The 17,593-nt window shown below is 42.9% G+C and overlaps 1 protein-coding gene across 1 annotated transcript in view; it reads right to left on the bottom strand.

Annotated features, from left to right (window-relative positions):
* The window catches only part of SLC7A11 (solute carrier family 7 member 11), a 1,087,616-nt gene that overhangs the window by 540,118 nt on the left and 529,905 nt on the right, over window positions 1–17,593 (bottom strand). The window lies entirely within an intron of this gene.

The following is a 17,593-nucleotide window of genomic DNA, read 5'->3' as shown; positions in this document are numbered from 1 at the left end:
GGACTTTATGATGTTTTGTGACTCTTACTCCTTTGAAATATACTGCCGTAATACTTCGATATTTACTTTTAACATTATTCAACTAAATGTACGTAGGATGTGAGCAAATAATGTTCTTGTCTATTGTATATGTTGTTGTACCTGGTCCTGCCAATCTGAATGGTGTTTCTAGATAAAGGATATTAATATTTTATTTTTTTAAGGAACTTTCAAGGCTCTAGTTTGCGATACGGATGGTTGGCAAGCGTAAAAGGCAGTGCAATTGTCTATAATACTATGACTGCTGCCGAATCTTGTGCGTAATCTCTCAAGGAATGCATTGACATAGAACACAACATTGTAGTCCAAGATCACAGCAGGGTGAAACTGCAGCGCAATCCGCCCCAGTGATAAGCTACTGGCCTGGCTAGGGGCATCTCATTTTCCGAGACATACTGCGATTAAGTTACAAAAGCGTTATACAATGGCGCAATCCCATTGAAAAACGCTTTGCAAATCAACTCACCAAATAATAAAGGAGTCTGCAGTAAAGGCCGACTCTGCACATACAACTACAGTTGAGCCAAATAGGAGGTGGTGTTACAGCGGCTCCGTCGCTCCATGTCACTCACCGGTCACGATGAACAAGCAATGCTTATCGCGCCCTGTATTATCCCTCTGTCATAGGATATATTTACAATGCCCTTGTACAAAAGACAAGTAAAGGAGAAGCACGGCTGTGGAATAAAACACCTGACAGGAATGTCAAAAGAAAATGCTTATCCGGCATCTTTTATTTATGTCTTCCCACTATTACATGGGTGGGAGGCTGGGGAAGGGATTGTGCAAACGCGGCTGACTTAAAAAAAACACAGAGCTGCCTAGAGTGTGCCCTTGATTAGACTGTATGCCGACAGTCAATGAAATCTGGCCATATAACCCCGCTTGTAAAACTCTAGATTGTTCTTTAATGCCTAGGAGGGTTATCGAGGGTCTAACACATGACATAGCCCTTCACCCTTCCACATGGATACAGTGAGAACCATCAGATTAGGTAGAATAGCAGCTAGCTCTTACAACAGCTGGAAAGCAGGAGGAATCCTGCGTGAAGTGCTACATTAAACAAACAAAATGTATACATATTTATTTATTCGAAGCACTATACCCACCAACACACTTAGGGTAGTAAACACATTGAGCTAATTTCATTTTCATTTCAGTATTAGTACCATTTTCAGAAGGAAATAAGAGAGCAATCACGAATCACTAATGCGTGCCTCATAGTACACCCCATGTTTGGTTTCTTTTCTGACTATGGGACATATTGACCGTTGGTGACCAAGCCCAAAACATGAATCCTAAATAAGGAAGTGTTTTGTGATAGCAACTTGGAGAAAACGTGAACAGACATGAACATCGTTCCTGTGCTATTGCGGGTTTAGAGCAGTCTCCCAAGACACTTTTAAATAGGGTAAATACGTTCAGTTCAAAGTATGGAGGACGATTCCTACTGCAGAAAAAAGTTCTGGAATTTGTAAGAGAATTCTCAAAACGGGTGGTGTTCTTCTTATGGTTGTTTTCAGTAAAAACTTGTGAAAGCATGCAGTTTAGAAAACGGTGGGATAATGACATTAGTGAACACGTGATAAGATTTACAGTTCATTTTAGCTGGGCAGGCTCATCCAAAGTGGGAGAGAGGACGTCGAACCAATAGTATCAGTATCCAATATGGATTAGATGAGGTTTGAACGTATGTTCCCCAGCGTGGATGTCAGATGGACTATACAAGGCTGGGTGCGTTTGCCTACCCAGCCTTGCATGCCCCATTGGGGATGAATACTAGGGAACTGGACGCCCGAATGTGCGAGGAGGCACTCCTGCACCCCCCCTGCCCATTAAGAATAAATGGAACACTGGCAATGCAGTGCTCTGGCTCCTTCACAAATGTACTGGAACCACACAGTGCCCTGTGCTTCCGGGTTCCGGGTTCCCGTTCTTGTGCGCGGGAGACGGAGGGCCCTTGTCACAGGAAGTGGCATCAGAGAGGAGCAGGATCCAGACCGGGGCTGAGGTAAGTGTAAAATATAAATGTGCACGTATATGATATGTGTGTGTATATGTATGCGTGCGTGAATGAGCGAATGTATAATGTATGGGAGATTGTGAGCGTGAGTGAATGCTGTTTGAAATAAAAGCTGTGTGAATGTATACGGAAAGAAGTGAATGCTCTCTGAATACTTTTTTTAATGAATGTTGTGTGAATGCTGAGTAAATGTGTGTTCGAATGAGTAAGTGAATGAGCGAGACGATGCTGTTTGAATGCTGTGTGAATGAGCGAGTGAATGTGCGTGTGCTTGTGTTGTGTTTGTGCTGGCCCGGGAGGCGAATTTGGTGAGGCAGGGGTATTCTTTTACTTTTCATCTATCTTTTAGAGCAGGCATGATAAATGGTATTACGTGGCTAGACTGACATTTTGGTGCAGCCTGTATACCTATGTCTTACTGTTTCATGGTGTTTTTTACTGGCATCCATGATAGAGCACGCATGATGAGTGTTATCATCATCCTCATCCTCATAAACATGTATTCAATGTACAAAGTTCAGGTTTCAAAAATGCATTAAAGTTTAAAGTACATATTCAGAGCAAGTTCAAACAGATCAAAATAACAAATATAAATTGTATTAATCTCATAGTTAAACATGTAACATTTGGAGTTAATTGCCTATTTTACACCAGAAGTTTTAGCTAGTGAGCTTATTTGTAGCCAGGCACAATCAATAAACCGACTTACATAAAAAACATCCAAGTTACCGCTAGATTTACAAAACGGCACCGCCTGAGAAGTTGTTCGTATATCATTAGCTATGAACAGAGGCTTCAGGTATTCAACCCTTAGGGCCCTCAAACTCTTGCACATGAGCATTATGAGCGTTATTACATGGCTAGACTGTCATTTTGGTGCAACCACTCTGGTTATAATATCACACTGTGGAATGACATTTTTTAATGAGCATTTATGATGAAGATAACAGGATTAGTGTTGTTTTGTGTATGGACGGTCCTGCGTTTGAGCAGCAAGTTTGCACATATTTTATTATTGTGTCATGACATTTGTAATGGCAAAGCCAGCAGGAGCATGTTCTTAAGAAGGGGTACTGGCATATATTGGCAGAGCCTGCTTAGACATGTTTTCCTATAGTACCTTTACTGGCATTTTGCGCAAAGCAAACTTGAATGTGTTAATAATGGGAATACTAGCATACATAGGAGCAGCCGGCATGGAAATGTTTTTGGGGGCATCATGAAAATGCATTGGAAAATGCTCCTGTGCACTGTTAGTAACTTCCATCTATTCGGTTTTTTCATGTGTTACCTTAGAAAACCGATTACAGACTTTCTGGCGTTTTACCCTATTTTTGACAGGAAGTGTGCTGTACTATGTACCATTTTTACTCATTATTCAAAAAATGTTCAGGGGGGCCTTCCAATCCCACCTTGGTTAGTGAACATTTGTGACAAATATTTGCAACCCTCAAATTCAAAAATATCATCAGCTGCCACTGAATTTGTAGTGGGCGCTCTGTGAATTGTCCATGTTTCCCTGCAGATATTTACAGATGACTAATAAAAGATACCAACAGCACTAACACTCCATGCACCAGGTAGAACTATACTCGATCTGCCAAGCATCATATATGTCAAGGCCCCACATGTGTATGGCAACCACGCCTAGGTTCAAGCACTGCACTGAGAGCAAGCCTTCTCTTCTATGGAAAAACAGAGTGATGTGCCCTACATACATTTTCTAGGCAGATCACTAAAGGGGGGCCGATTTAGCAACCATAAACAATTTCCCACTGACATACCCGGACAACGGACACATACTCAATACACTATTACCTGCCTCTACATGTCCAGCAACGAGTATGTACAGCTACTCATGCCTAGTCAATGCTATACCCAGACTCACCTAGTCCACAAACGTATTGCCATCAACATCATAGATTCCCGCACACCAAAAAAGTAGGTACCCAGCATCCAAATGCCTGGCTACATGTATGACCAGACTTCCCAAGCCCCAGCAACATTTATGTATATTCTCCATATACCCAGCAACAGGTATGTCTGGCATTTCAAATGACCAGCAGAAGGCATGCACAACCTTCACTTGCCCAACAATAGTAATGTCAAGCCTCCTCATGTCCGGCAACAGGAATGGTTGCATCCACGTGCCAAGAAATATTCAGAGCCAGCCTCTCATCCCCATTAAGAGATAAACTTGCATGGTCATTCTCCACATGTCAGCTAACATGTAAGGCCAAGCACTACATTCCTAACACGAGGTAATATTATTGTTATTATTATTAACAATAACAATACTAATTTGACTTCATATCCAATTTTCATGCCAGATTCCTGTTGCTTTTAATCACATTAACAAGTGCAAATATTATCCAATGTTATGGTCCTCTATAATGAACCTCAGAAGAACGCAAAATGTAACGTCACTGCTGCTGCATTTGAACTTGTGAAGTGTATGCCAACCTCAAGCCAGAGACAAACACTTTACACTACTCTTGAGCTCTCGCCAGCATGCCCAGCATCCCCATGCACTGCACCTTGCATGGCCAACCTCCCTAAGAGCAGCAACTATTGTGGGCAGATTCCACTTCCTCTACATTAGGTATGGATAGCACCCAGATTGCCAGGGGCGGCTTCATGAAATGACTTCTGCTCTGCAGGAGCACACGAGTGAGTAGTAGTGAAATCACTTACTCCCCCCTCACACGTACACACATCAACAGTGATCCCAATCATAAAGGTAAAACTGACACAGTGAAGTGATATACCTACTCTGCCTTTTTTGGTAACATGGGCTGAGGGAAAGCTATACTGTAAAAAGAGGTGTTCATGTTATCCAGTAGCAACCCACATAGCAAAATACAACAGTGCAAAATAAAGGGACTGTCCAATGCAACTATATATAATTTAATGTAATATCATTCAGACCTGGTGGGCTGAAAGGCACCCGCTCGCAGACCCCGTAGTTTGCCGGTCCAGAAACAACGGTACCGGCAAGCTTTCTGGTACCGTTGTTTCCAAACCGGCAAACTTGTAATGAGGCCCATTGACATGCCATTGTCTTGACCAGTAGAATGAAGCCTTCAGATAACTTTTTGTTGAAAAATGAATACACAGAGGGAAGGAACTTATACACATGATTACTATATTTGACAATCAATGTAGCCTGTTTAAACAATGTCACATGATAAATGAATTGCAGTTGATGTAGATGACAGGAAAGAAGTGATATCGCCACATTAACTCCCTGAAGAAGGGTTCTTCACCTAAAACATATTTCAAACGTGCATTATTTCTATTTGGCAAATTTTCACACCATTTTCGGGATTTCTTCTGGATTCAATTGCTGACTTATAGGGTGTCCTGCATCTCTTGAATTTATGGAAATTCGGGGAAGGGAATTCCAAGTGATTGCTATTTTATCAGATGTATCGCTGGATATACAGGATCACTGCCCCACATTTTTCCATCGACTTTCCCAAAGTTGTATGGCTAATATATGTTGATCCATGTGCTGAATCAGCATGGACTTTTCATCCTGACCTTGCCACAAGCAACATAACTGGAACATCTGCTGAATGGATCACAAGATATAAAGCACAAAATAAAGTGTTTCCCATAAATTAAATACACGATTTTTGCTCACACCCAAAGTCCAAAATGGACAGATTTTCGACAAACACCTTTAAATCTTTTGAGAGTGAGAAATTGTGCATGTATAGTCATAATAAGGTGTATTTGTGCCAAGTTGATATATAAAGGCATCTTCGAGGCATTGGTATGGATGATGTTGGTGTGCACTGTGTGACTTTCAACAGCCTGTGGCTGTCCCGAGGCCACAACTGTAGCAGGATGTTGATGTGGGCTGTTCAAGGGAGACACAGTAGCCTGTAGCCTTGCAAGAGAGTTGCTGGAATGACCAGAACTCAATGTATGACAGGTTAAATAGGAAAACTAGCCAAAGTTAGTGGGTGGGGCGGTGTGCCATTTTGTGTCACATTCCCTTGTGCTGGTGTCTAAATGATCTTTAGGTTTGCCAAATCAAAAGGTGAAAATCAGAAATGTTGGCACACAGGGTACACATTTGTGGTGGGACCCCTTGCAATCATGAGATACCTCCAATGAAAGATCCAAGTAGATTTCAAAAGCAGCACAATCTAAATATTCAACAGAAAATGTGTTAGTTAAAGCTAAAGAGACTACATGATCCCATAACCTTCTTTAAACACGTCTTTGAAGACGTTCCAAGGAGAAGAAAGTAGCTGATGGACGAAGAGGTCATAGAAAGATGTGGGAAGGTGGTAAATACTGCAAATAACACATATAAGCCAACTTTGGAAACTACGCTTGAGAATGTTTTAGTATCCCCTTGACCTTTCCAATCTTGCCCAAGTTGTGCTTTTAGTGTTTCAACTCTTGCCTACAGAGTTTACTGGGCATAATAGGGAGTATGACAGAAACTTTGCACCATTGCAAATTCAATTAGCACTAGAACATCAATTGCCATAGCACAAAAACATACTTTCTTAATTGCATCTTTGCACCACGGTAATGTTTGCTGTGTATATTCTTCCTCATTTGCCAAGGTGCAAACATGCCGTGAAAGAATGTGTTTTGCACTAGGGCAAATACCTCATAACACAACCAACGTTGATGAGTAGTCTGTCAGGCACAATGCCAAAAAGACAACACAAATTCACAAGAGAAAATATTGAAATGTAAAGTCATTTTCCGCTTATTGTAAATCCAAAATTGCAGGCACTAGTGCAAGAAATAAGGACATTTGCAATAATAAATGAGAAACCCCCAAATCATACACTCAGAGCAAGGAAATGGTGCAGATGTAGAAGTAAGTGGGTCCTGGGATCCTACGACCACTAACTAAATATGTCAACAAGAATTTGGCAACAAGAATTGACTTAAATGAATGGTATTTGTTTATGGATAGAAACTGCATTATTATTGGACAGATCGGAGTAATCTGCCACCATAACTACGCAGTAGCAAAGTATTGAAGAATAAATGTTCGGTGCAGAAATCATCATAGATTAAAAGCAACTATGATCTGAATGCAGTGAATGACTTGATTTTTTCCTGCATCACTGTGTCCGTCATCCAGCACCATTAAGTGACTGTGTTCACAGCTTGTTAAAACAAACCACATAGACATAAAAAAAACAAATCAGACGGTCCTTTCCCGTTCCTGCAAATCTTTCCATTGTGAATCCAGACCATCGACTGATATGTGAACTTGGTTTTCATTTAAGTTTTATGGACTTTTTCCATTCTCGTCCTTAGTCCTGTTTCTTTCATGTTAATTGTGTGCTCTTCATTCCAATTTCTACCTTTAATTCTTAATTATTTTAAAAATAGCCATATTATTTGTTGTGTAGTTTCTGCATGCACTGATGGCTGAACAGGCAAAATCATTTTTAATATAAATCAGTTTAGCATTAAACAACATAAGGTTGAAGATATTGCTAGGTTTAGCCACCATCAGGACATGCCAGGAACGTGTGAAGGTATCACAGTTGCCTGAGGAGACACAATGCAAATGAACTTGGATCAGAGGTGCTGCATATTTCCAGTTTCACTGATAGGTCCTAACAAGATATTAAAGACTGCCAGACCCTTCTTGTGGGGCGAGTTCCCACCCTCAGGCAACAGCAAGTGGATCCATAGGGATCCATAGGAAAATGCACTAACTGTCAGCGTAGAAGAGACACCATTCAAGGTCAGGCCATGATGCTGAATGGGTGCGGTCACATGATGTCCGGGGTCGTCCGCAGCACTGATGGCCATCCGCAGACACCGGGCGAAAGCACGTGAGTGTCCGTAGAACAGGCTCGCTGTCTCTGGACTCATTAAATGTGCGTCATGCGAGAACGGACATGCCCGGACACGGTGCGCCATCCACAGACACCCCCATTTTGAAAGAGGACACCCTGGTGGTCATAAGGTTAAGCCACTGACCTATTTATCATGAAGGGATTTATATATCACATCACAATTTGGGGGATAGTAATTTTAGTAATGTTGTCCTCTCCAGGTGTAGTATTAGTGAAACTCCATGCTTCCATTCTAATATTCCTTCTTAGTATCTCAATATCAATGTGGCCTACATATATGATGTCATGAATAGTGTCACAAATAAAATTTGTGATGTCATCTTTGATGTCCTGGGTGTTAGTGTTAGCAGTAAACTGTGGTGGTGCAAGTTATGGTTGCTTAGTTTACCATATCTGGTGAATCTCTGGGGTTTTTCGGATTTACTTGTAACCATAACATCCCTATAAAAAAGTTTTTAACTGAATTTCATTGATTTTTATCAGTGCAACTTAACCATAAGGTCACTTTAACAATGGGTTTTCACACATATATATATATATATATATATATACATATATATATTACATGGACGCGGCAGCGTCCATGTAGTTATGGTTAAGTTGGTGTTTCCATAGGAAGAGCACTTTCTGGGTGGCTTATAACTTCGCTCCCTCTGGACGAATCCTCACCAGACTTTGCAAAAAAAGTATATGGCCCACTCTGAAAGTTTGGGGAGGTTTGGTCCAGGGGGGGCAAAGTTATAGGGGGGGTCCCACAACTTTTGTTTTTTCCTATAGATATAATGGGAAAAAACTATAGCACGGCTACAGCCCGAACCGCTGGACGGATTTACACCAAATTTGCGGCAGGAGCGGCGGCTTGGTCCAGAAAGCGTGCTTTTGCAAATTTGGTGTAAATCCGTCCAGTAGTTTTTTAAAAAATGACCAAAATGTAAGGCAAAAAAATGTGTGATATCTGTGTTCGCTTGGCGGACATCCTTCCCTGTTCTCTCCGCGGACAGCACCCCGATTGGCCCATGGGCTTGCGTCATGTCCGCGGACATGCGACGTGTTCGCTGATTGGGCGGTGTGGTGCGTGATGCGCGTCAGATTTTCTGTCGCGCCCGCCATCTTGCATTCGCCGACGACCGCGGACAGCACGGTGAAACTTGAATTAAAAATTGTATTTAGTGGCGTGTGTTGGTGTGTAAGAGTGTTTGGGGAGGGTGGGGGAGTATGAGATAGGTTCAATGGTGTATTTTATTTTTATGTGCTAGACGCTTTTGTTGTGTTCGATTCGTCTGCGGACAACACAGCTGTTCTGGAATGTTCGTAATAAACAGAATGGATTCGGTGTGAAGTTGAAAGTGTTCTAAGAACACTTGTGGGGTCTTGGAATGTTAGCAGGGGGTATCCTGGAGACATTGTGTGTATTGTTCGTTGGCAAGCTGAAAGTGTTCTAAGAACACTCGCGGTGTCCTGAAATGTTCGTACACAAAGAAAATGGGGGTGTCTTGAGGACGCTGTCCGTATTGTCCTCTGGCGAGTTGAATGTTTTTCTAGGACCTTCCTTGTGTCCGCGGACATTAAAATGGTTGCAATGCTTGAATCTATGGGTGTGACATAGTCATATGCCATGCACCCAAGAGTCTATGCCCTGGCCAGAAGCTCTGCAGCCTATCACAGTCATATGCCATGCACCCAAGAGTGTATGCCCTGGCCAGAAGCACCGCAGCATATCACACTCAGAGTGGCTTATAACTTTGGGTCAAAAACAAATTTATAAGGAACACTGTTATAAGCCAGTATGGGTGTGATATGCTGCGATGGTTGTATTTATGATGTTATATTTACTATTTGGTTTAGTAACGGGAGTCCATGTTTTTCTTGTTCATTTCTGTGATAAAAGAAAATAGCATGTTAGTATTAGTATTTTATAAAGAGTTATTACATTGTACAATCAACATTTTTTCTTTTTTTTTTACCCTCATATTTAGTCGATGACAAACGAGAGTACTGTGCAATTTGCTCAGTTTCTGTGTTTGTTGCTAAAATCATTGGGTCTGTGGGAGAAAAAAAATCCATGTTGGATTAAAAAAAAAAACTTTTTCTGTTATGCTACAGTTTATTTGTTTGTTTGCTTTCAGTGTTTACTTGTTGTTTCTGGCTAATGCTTTATACATTGGATTGTTCCAGTTTTTGGGAGCAGTAAGATATTAGGTATTTGTTTGGATATTGTACAGTTTTGGAGCAGTTAGATACCAGTAGGCGTATTCTAACTGTTTATTTTTTTATATAATTTAGTGGTATTGATTTATCTGTTTGAATATTTCTAAATTTTGGGACAGTTAGATACCAATTGGCGTATTCTAACTGTCTATTTTTTGATTTATTTGAGTAGACCTAATTTATCTGTTTAGTTGTTGTAGCATCTTTGGGCAGTTAGATAGCTTTTGGAATATTGTGACAGTTTATATTTTTTTACTACAAGTGTACTTAAGGTTTAAGTACAGTTTAGTTTGTCGGGGGGGAATTCTGCCGGGGTCGGCCGGGCCGTCCGCAGACCTCCGGGCAGGGAGGCCCCAACTCCTCCCGTGTATATCTCGGATCGAGACAGAGTATGAGGCACACACAAGGAGCAAGGCAACTTCTGTCGTTTATTATGCAAACGGCAGGGATGGGTCAAGGAGCGCACGCGTTCGTCCTGACACACACACAATAGTGGGGCTCGCAGGCCCTTTTTACTACATTATGACGCGCTACTTGCGTCATTCCAAAAAGTTACCAAAAGAACCTATCGCCACTCTTGATTGGTTGCTCGAGTGGTGGGGTTAGTATAGTACGCATATAGAGAATGATATTAGTGGTTAAGATGTAGTCAGGTGGTATATCTGGGTTGTCCCTACAATTAGATACATAAGAATTGTTACATGAAGACCCCTGAGGATTGGCTAACGTTACTGACGTCTGAGATAAGAACCTCATGTTCTGATTGGTGCATCCGTGAGCTCCCCAGCCTGGGACCACCGTTGTTCCCAGCACACGGTGCACCTGTGGTTGCAACAGTGTTTCAGTATGGGTACGTGCAGGCAATGTGAGGATTTATTCATAGGTGGGAGACTGACCGTTCCCACTGTAGCAGGTGTCCATTGAGCCTTTCAAGTGTGTCGGCCTGCGTCTCGTAGCGAGGTACCCAGACGCCTTTTCTCTCCTGGGTTTTGGCATCTCGTCAGGTTCGGCTTGGTCACGTGGGGAGGGACCGTGTTTGAGGCATAATTCTGCACAATTAATATTGTTTTTCCACTGTATGTCTGGTTTAATTTGCAGATATGATTTTAACATTGGTACGTGGAGTGCGAGGTTGCAACATCGTGCCTTTGAAGATTTGTTTCTTGACTGTGGGTTTGCAACAGTACGACCTTGGCTAGTTGCTCCACTGGGTTCTTTCTGCAGGCTCAGCAACCTGACTTTTGCTTTGTTAATGTCCACGGGAACTCTTGCTTGAGGCCTACTTGGGCCTGGTGCACGAGTAATCCATTTAGTGCATGGATGCTTTAGGTTATAGTGGCATACAGTTTCATGGCCAGTATCGTGTTTCCATTATATCTCTCATGATGGTAACGGGTTTCAAGAGAAGCGTGAGCAAGCGTTATAAATGAGCTCATGGTGCGTCTTGCGTTTCTGCATTCTGAAAGCCTATGTAAAAATAATAAAGATGCACGTCCGTGAATAAGCCTGTCGCCTACGTCAGAGCACTGAGTATGTTCTTCGTGTAGATTGGTGTGGAAATGTTCAGCGTGTATAATAGTTCAGCGGTGCTTCCCGTTATCTAGGTCGTCATGGCATCTCTAACGATGTGTAGATTTCAGTCTAGTTGGTCCGTGCCGCAGGTGTCGGCATGGCCAGTGCGGGCTGTTGGGCAGGCAGATGGACACATCCGTATGTTTCTGTACCAGGGTATTTGGTCATCTGGTAAATGGGCAAACTCTTCTCGTGGCGGGTGTCTGGGCCGCGACCCTCTAGGCCAAGCGCGAGAGGTGAAGGACGGGAGTCTGGTTTTCCATTCTCCCACTTCAGTCCCCCCTCTGGTCGACTTGTCGACCACAAACATATCCTTCTCGTTATCTCCTCTTACTCTCCATATCTTGGTTATCCCTCCGAGATGTCCATAATGGTTTACGTGATCTTCAAATGACCAATACATGTATTCGCATGTTCCTCCAGGAGTACAGTACACCCATCTTCCTATGTAGCTCCTAGGGTTCCTTGGGTTCTCGATCTTCACTGATGGTGGGTCTAGATGATTGGCGATGATTTGGGTGCGCAACTTCTCCCTTTCGTGTATTATCACACCTGTGTGCTGGCCGTCATCCGCTGGCATCAAGGGGTGCATTCCCACCATTTCCAGCAACTCATCAGTTGAGCGCGCCTTCCGGGCTTTCCAAAATCTAATTATTATCAGTGCAGCTCCAGCCAAAATAGCACATCCCACTATTATTTTCAGTCCATCTGACAGCCAAGATGGCATCCATGACCATAATAGTGAAAACCAGCTTTTATCCTTGTTTACGCCGTTACTTTCGTCCATCATTTTGGAGTGCATCTGGGCCAATTGTGAAACTGCTTCTGTTAGTGTACCATTGTCGGCATCGTTGGCAGGTATGAACGTGCAGCATGATTGTCCTATCTTTGCACAAACTCCTCCTTCCATTGCTGTGAGAAGGTCCAATACATATCTGTTCTGTAGTGCTACCATCCTTACAGCTCGCAGCTCCTCTTTAATTGCGTTAAACCCATTTACTGTCGAATTTATGGTCATCATTAGTTCCCATCTGGTTATTTGCAGCCATTTTGCGTTTGCGTATGCCTGCAGTCCCGGATGTATTATTGAGGAGAAGAACATTGCTGCTCTGCTGAATAGTCTGTGTTCTGGCGGTATTGAGGTTAGTTCCGTTTCCGACCTTCCCCACAGATAATTTCCTGTTAATGGCTCTCCTTGTCTTTTTCTCCTGTTTAGGACAGTATCATTGCTGTTTGTCCTGTTTTCTTGCTCCTTCTGGAGTGGTGCAGATCTCTTTCTTCTCCTGTCTCCTTCATCCATTTTCGGAAATTTCGCCACATCGACATGCTTCTTAGGTACCACTAGTGATGGTACATTGACGTGTACCATTGTGCACACACCACTCCACAGGGGAGGCAGTGTATGATATGCCTTTTCTCCGCAGGCCCAATAATGGTCCATTATCACTGCTGTTCCCGCTCCCCCCTCAGGTAACTCCATCACACTTGCACAATTGGTGTTATATCCCACGTCCACCTCTCCTTTATGCTGGTAACATACTTTGGGCGCAGTCAATGGTAATATAGTTATCGGGTCTTCATCTTCTTCTACCCACGTGAGCATTGGTACGTACTTGATCCATGTCGTCCAACATCGATGATTGTGTGTCTCGATGGTTGAGATAGTTTCTTTTGTTACCATGTTGCTGCCAACCACTCCTATCTCCCAGCTGGTACCCAGGAACACCTTTCCTGTTATCGTCAGTAATGGCCTCTCCCAGCATCCTTGTTTACCCGGAACTTCCGTGGCGTACCAATCACATGGTAGATACTGCAGTGTTACCTTCTTTGTTTCTCCTTTTTCAGGGCCACTTGTTATGTATCTGAATGCTTCAGCATGTAAACTGGTCTTGTGATAACTCAGATAGGTCTTGAGGAAGTTGTTTTCATATGGGTATGAGTCTCGTGTTTTCCATGTCATGTGCACTACTGTTCCTTGGAATCTTCCTTTCGTTTGGAACAGGGCCAAATATATTATGCACTGTGCTGTTTTTTCATCTATTTCTGTGGCAACAAATGTTCGTGAAGCGCTCATGGCGTATGGTATTAATGAGCAAACGTAACAGCTATCCTCAGTTGTCTGCTTACCAATGCGGGTCATGTGCTGGTACCATATGTTGTTTGTGACGTGTGCTGAATCTTGTACATAATTATCAATACCTTTATTGTCTGAGTATGTGCTGCGTTTAACTTTATTTCGCTTTTGTTCATTGTTACTGTTACCACCTGACGTAACACCTGTTGCAGCAGGGAGGTGGGGTACATTAGGTTTGGGTGCAGCAAAAAAACTCATAGCATAGCTGTACTGCCATACAGAGGCAGCCAAAACTCCGGTGATCATAAAAATCCCTATTATTTTTATTACATATGCTAACCTCACCGACATTTTGCTCTTACCTTGCTGCAGTCCTGGCAGCGTATTCTTGCGACGTTAAAGTTGCCCGCCTAAAAATTCTCAAAAAGTGCTTGTTATTAAATGTTAGTTTTGTTTCATTAAGCTCTCCCTATCAAATAGTCATTCAGTGCCCAGGTGAAGAGTTGCTCCCACGCTACTCTAAGTGATCGGTCTCTCAAGACCGGCAAGTATGGGCGGAGGTGGGGCATGTAATTTTCTATGGCCAGGAGGAAGGCCGTGTAGTATACACGTACCCTTTTCTTTTTTAAGTATGTTGGCCTTTTTATTTCGTATACAAATTGGTGTGACAATTCTTCTGGGTAACTATCGTCTGGCAGCACCATCTACGCCTGCACACTGAATTTGTTAGATAACTTTTCTTAACAATACAATATTACGCAGCTCCTGTATGTGCGAGAGAAAAAGAGAACATTCACGTGTTTACATGTGTATTGGTGCAAGCGAAGTCCTTAGTTTTTATTACAATTGTATTTAGTAGTCAATGGGGGGGGGGTTTGCTCAGATGGTGGGAGCAGTTTTACTCTTTGAACGTGTGACCATGGGGTGGGCAGTGTGGGGATCACCCCCTTCTTCGTCCGTTATTCTCTCCGAGGGGACAATTGGGTCGTTGTCTGTGGTTGTGTTTTCTTCCGCTGCCGGGGATGTTGTTGGCGTTTTTCCAATGGACCTGTCGTTGGCGCTGGGGCGGGTCTGCAGTTTGTAGATTTTTACATCATGCAGGTGGTTCCACGCACGCTTATCCTTTAGTTTTACTGCTCTTGTTGATACGTCCTCTACTAAATGGGGGCCAGTGAACCTCTGCTGGTTCCACCTTCTATTAAAATTTCGAAGTAGTACGTGGTCACCTTTGGCAAGTTGGCACAAGTTCTCCTTTCCCAATTCTGTATTTTCTTCTATTTCTTGGTTGCTGGTGGACCCGCCCCGTGTGCGCTCGAGCTGTTGAGACACAAACACAACGCTAGTAATCAAAGAAGACACATATTGATACATTTCATCACCTAACACATTCGCAGAACTTTCTTGGTCGGTGAATGCCCTTGACGTTGGTGTTAGGGGAAGGCGCATTTGGCGTCCAGTAACCACCTCGTGTGGGGTGAGGTGGTGGTCGGACCCTGGCCTGTTTCTAAGTTCGAACAGTGCTAACGGAAGGCAATACAACCAACTTTTCTTTGTTGTTTGCTGTATTTTAGCAATTGCCTCCTTCAATAGGCCATTCAGGCGTTCACATACACCATTGGCCTGTGGGTGGTACGCACATGCAAATTTGTGTTTAATGTTCAGTAGGGATGTGATATGCTGGAACATTTCATTTGCGAAATGGGGTCCGTTGTCTGATCTTAACACCTCGCACACTCCCCACCTGGGGAATACCTCCCTTACTATAAATTTGGCTGCTCTAAACGCATCAGGGTGTGAACAGGGCCCTGCTTCGATCCACCTAGAAAATGGGCATACTACTACTATCATGTATCTATTGCCTTGACAAATGTTGATCATATCAACATAGTCAATGTGGAGGTGCCGAAAAGGTCCTTCTGGTCGGGGTATGGTACCTCTTATCACCTTTAAAGTATGACCGGCCGTGAACTGTTGACATGTAAGGCAATTGCTGATAAAATTTGACACATGGGATGTTAACTCGGGACAGAACCAATCTTCTCTAATTCGTGCTGCTATTATTTCTTTGCCTGTATGGGCAGGGTGATGTAATTGGTTCAAGGCGGTATTTAACAATGCCAATGGTATTACAACTTTCCCAGTGCCACCCTGGCGCCATAGTGCGTCGGTTGGTGACATTGTGCATCCTCTTTTCACCCATACTTCTTTTTCGGCCATTGGTGCAGCCGCTTGTAACTCCATAATCTGGGTGGCTGGGAGATGGGTGTACCCTTCTTTTATTAACATCTCCCTCGCTATTCCCCTCCCTCTCCCTCTCTGTGAGTCTGTGGGGTTCCATATCTCACCAAAATATGCAGCATATTTTGCATGTGCGTCTGCTGCTGCATTTCCTTTTGATATATAGTCTTCTCCATTGGTGTGTGCTGTGCATTTTACTAGGGCTAGTTCTTGGGGATCGTTTATTACTTCAATTAGTTCAGCCAACAAGAGGGCATGTTGTACTGGAGTGCCGTCAGCTCTCCTAAACCCTCTTCTTCTCCACTTTGATAGCCCTGAGTGGACAGTGGATGTAACATATGCACTGTCGGAATATATAGTAACTTTTTTATCAAAACTTTCCTTTAGTGCCAATATGAGTGCAACCAGTTCCGCCGCTTGAGCAGAGTAATGCTGTGGTAATTGTACACACTTAATAGCCACACACACTGGCGCTTCCATCATTTGTACTACTGCTGCCCCAGTCCTCCTTATCCCGTCTCCTTGATCAATAGTTGATGACCCATCAATAAACAAAAGCTCACCTCCCTCTAGTGCGTTTTCTTCAACTTTCCTAGTACATGAGTACATCTCAGTTACTTGGGTGCAGTCGTGGGCGTAATCTCCCTCTTCAATTACTTCTGCTAGGAACCTTGCAGGGTTAACCGTGCTACATCTAACAATTGCCAGTTCAGCTTTGGACAAAATAATCTCATAACCTGTTGCCCTCTGTGTCGTCAGTGTGGACTTAGGTTTATTCAATATCGCAAATAGTGCATGTTCTACAAATAGTGTAGTTGGACACCCCATAGTTATTGATGATGCTTTTTCTACTGCAAATGCAGCTGCAGCAAGACCTTGTTCGCAAGAGAATTGTCCTAACATTATTGGATCTAAGTGACCGCTGTAAAATGCTACTGGTTTATAGCCCATGCTAGTCTTTTGGGCCAATACTGCTTTCATTACTGCTGAGTCGCAATGTGAAAATATAAAAAATCGTCGCTCATAGTCTGGGGATGCTAGTACTGGAGCAGTTGATATTGCTTCTTTTAATTCATCAAATGCCTCCTTCATTTCCATAGTCCATCCCAACTTTTTCTCCCCTTTATTTGCTTCCTTCAAACCCTCAAGCAGGGGTCCTATGTAAGAGCTGTAATCAAATACCCATGCTCTACAGTAGTTGCACAGTCCCAGAAATTGCTGCAGTTCTCTTACAGTCTGTGGCACGGGAGTGCCTGATATTGCCTGTGCTCTTTGTGGTGCAATCCTTCTTCCATATTGTGATATCAGTTGGCCAATGTAAAGTACCTGTTCCTGACAGTATTGTATCTTTTCCATGTCTACCTTGTACCCCTTTTCAGCCAATATCGTCAACATTTTTAATGAGTCCTCTCTACATTTATCTTCATTTGTACTGCAAATTATTATGTCATCCACATACTGTAACACTGTGCTTTCCAACTCAACGTTACCCAAATCCATCTGTATTACCCTATTGAAAATTGAAGGTGATTCACAATATCCCTGTGGTAATCTGGTATGTTTCCACTTCCTATTTCGGTAAGTGAAGCT

The sequence above is a fragment of the Ambystoma mexicanum genome, chromosome 6q (genome assembly GCF_040938575.1).
Source record: "Ambystoma mexicanum isolate Mex_15411 chromosome 6q, UKY_AmexF1_1, whole genome shotgun sequence".
Taxonomy (NCBI): Eukaryota; Metazoa; Chordata; class Amphibia; order Caudata; family Ambystomatidae; genus Ambystoma; species Ambystoma mexicanum.
The sequence above is the reverse complement of the archived record's forward strand: the minus strand, read 5'-3'. Positions and strand labels throughout refer to the sequence as shown.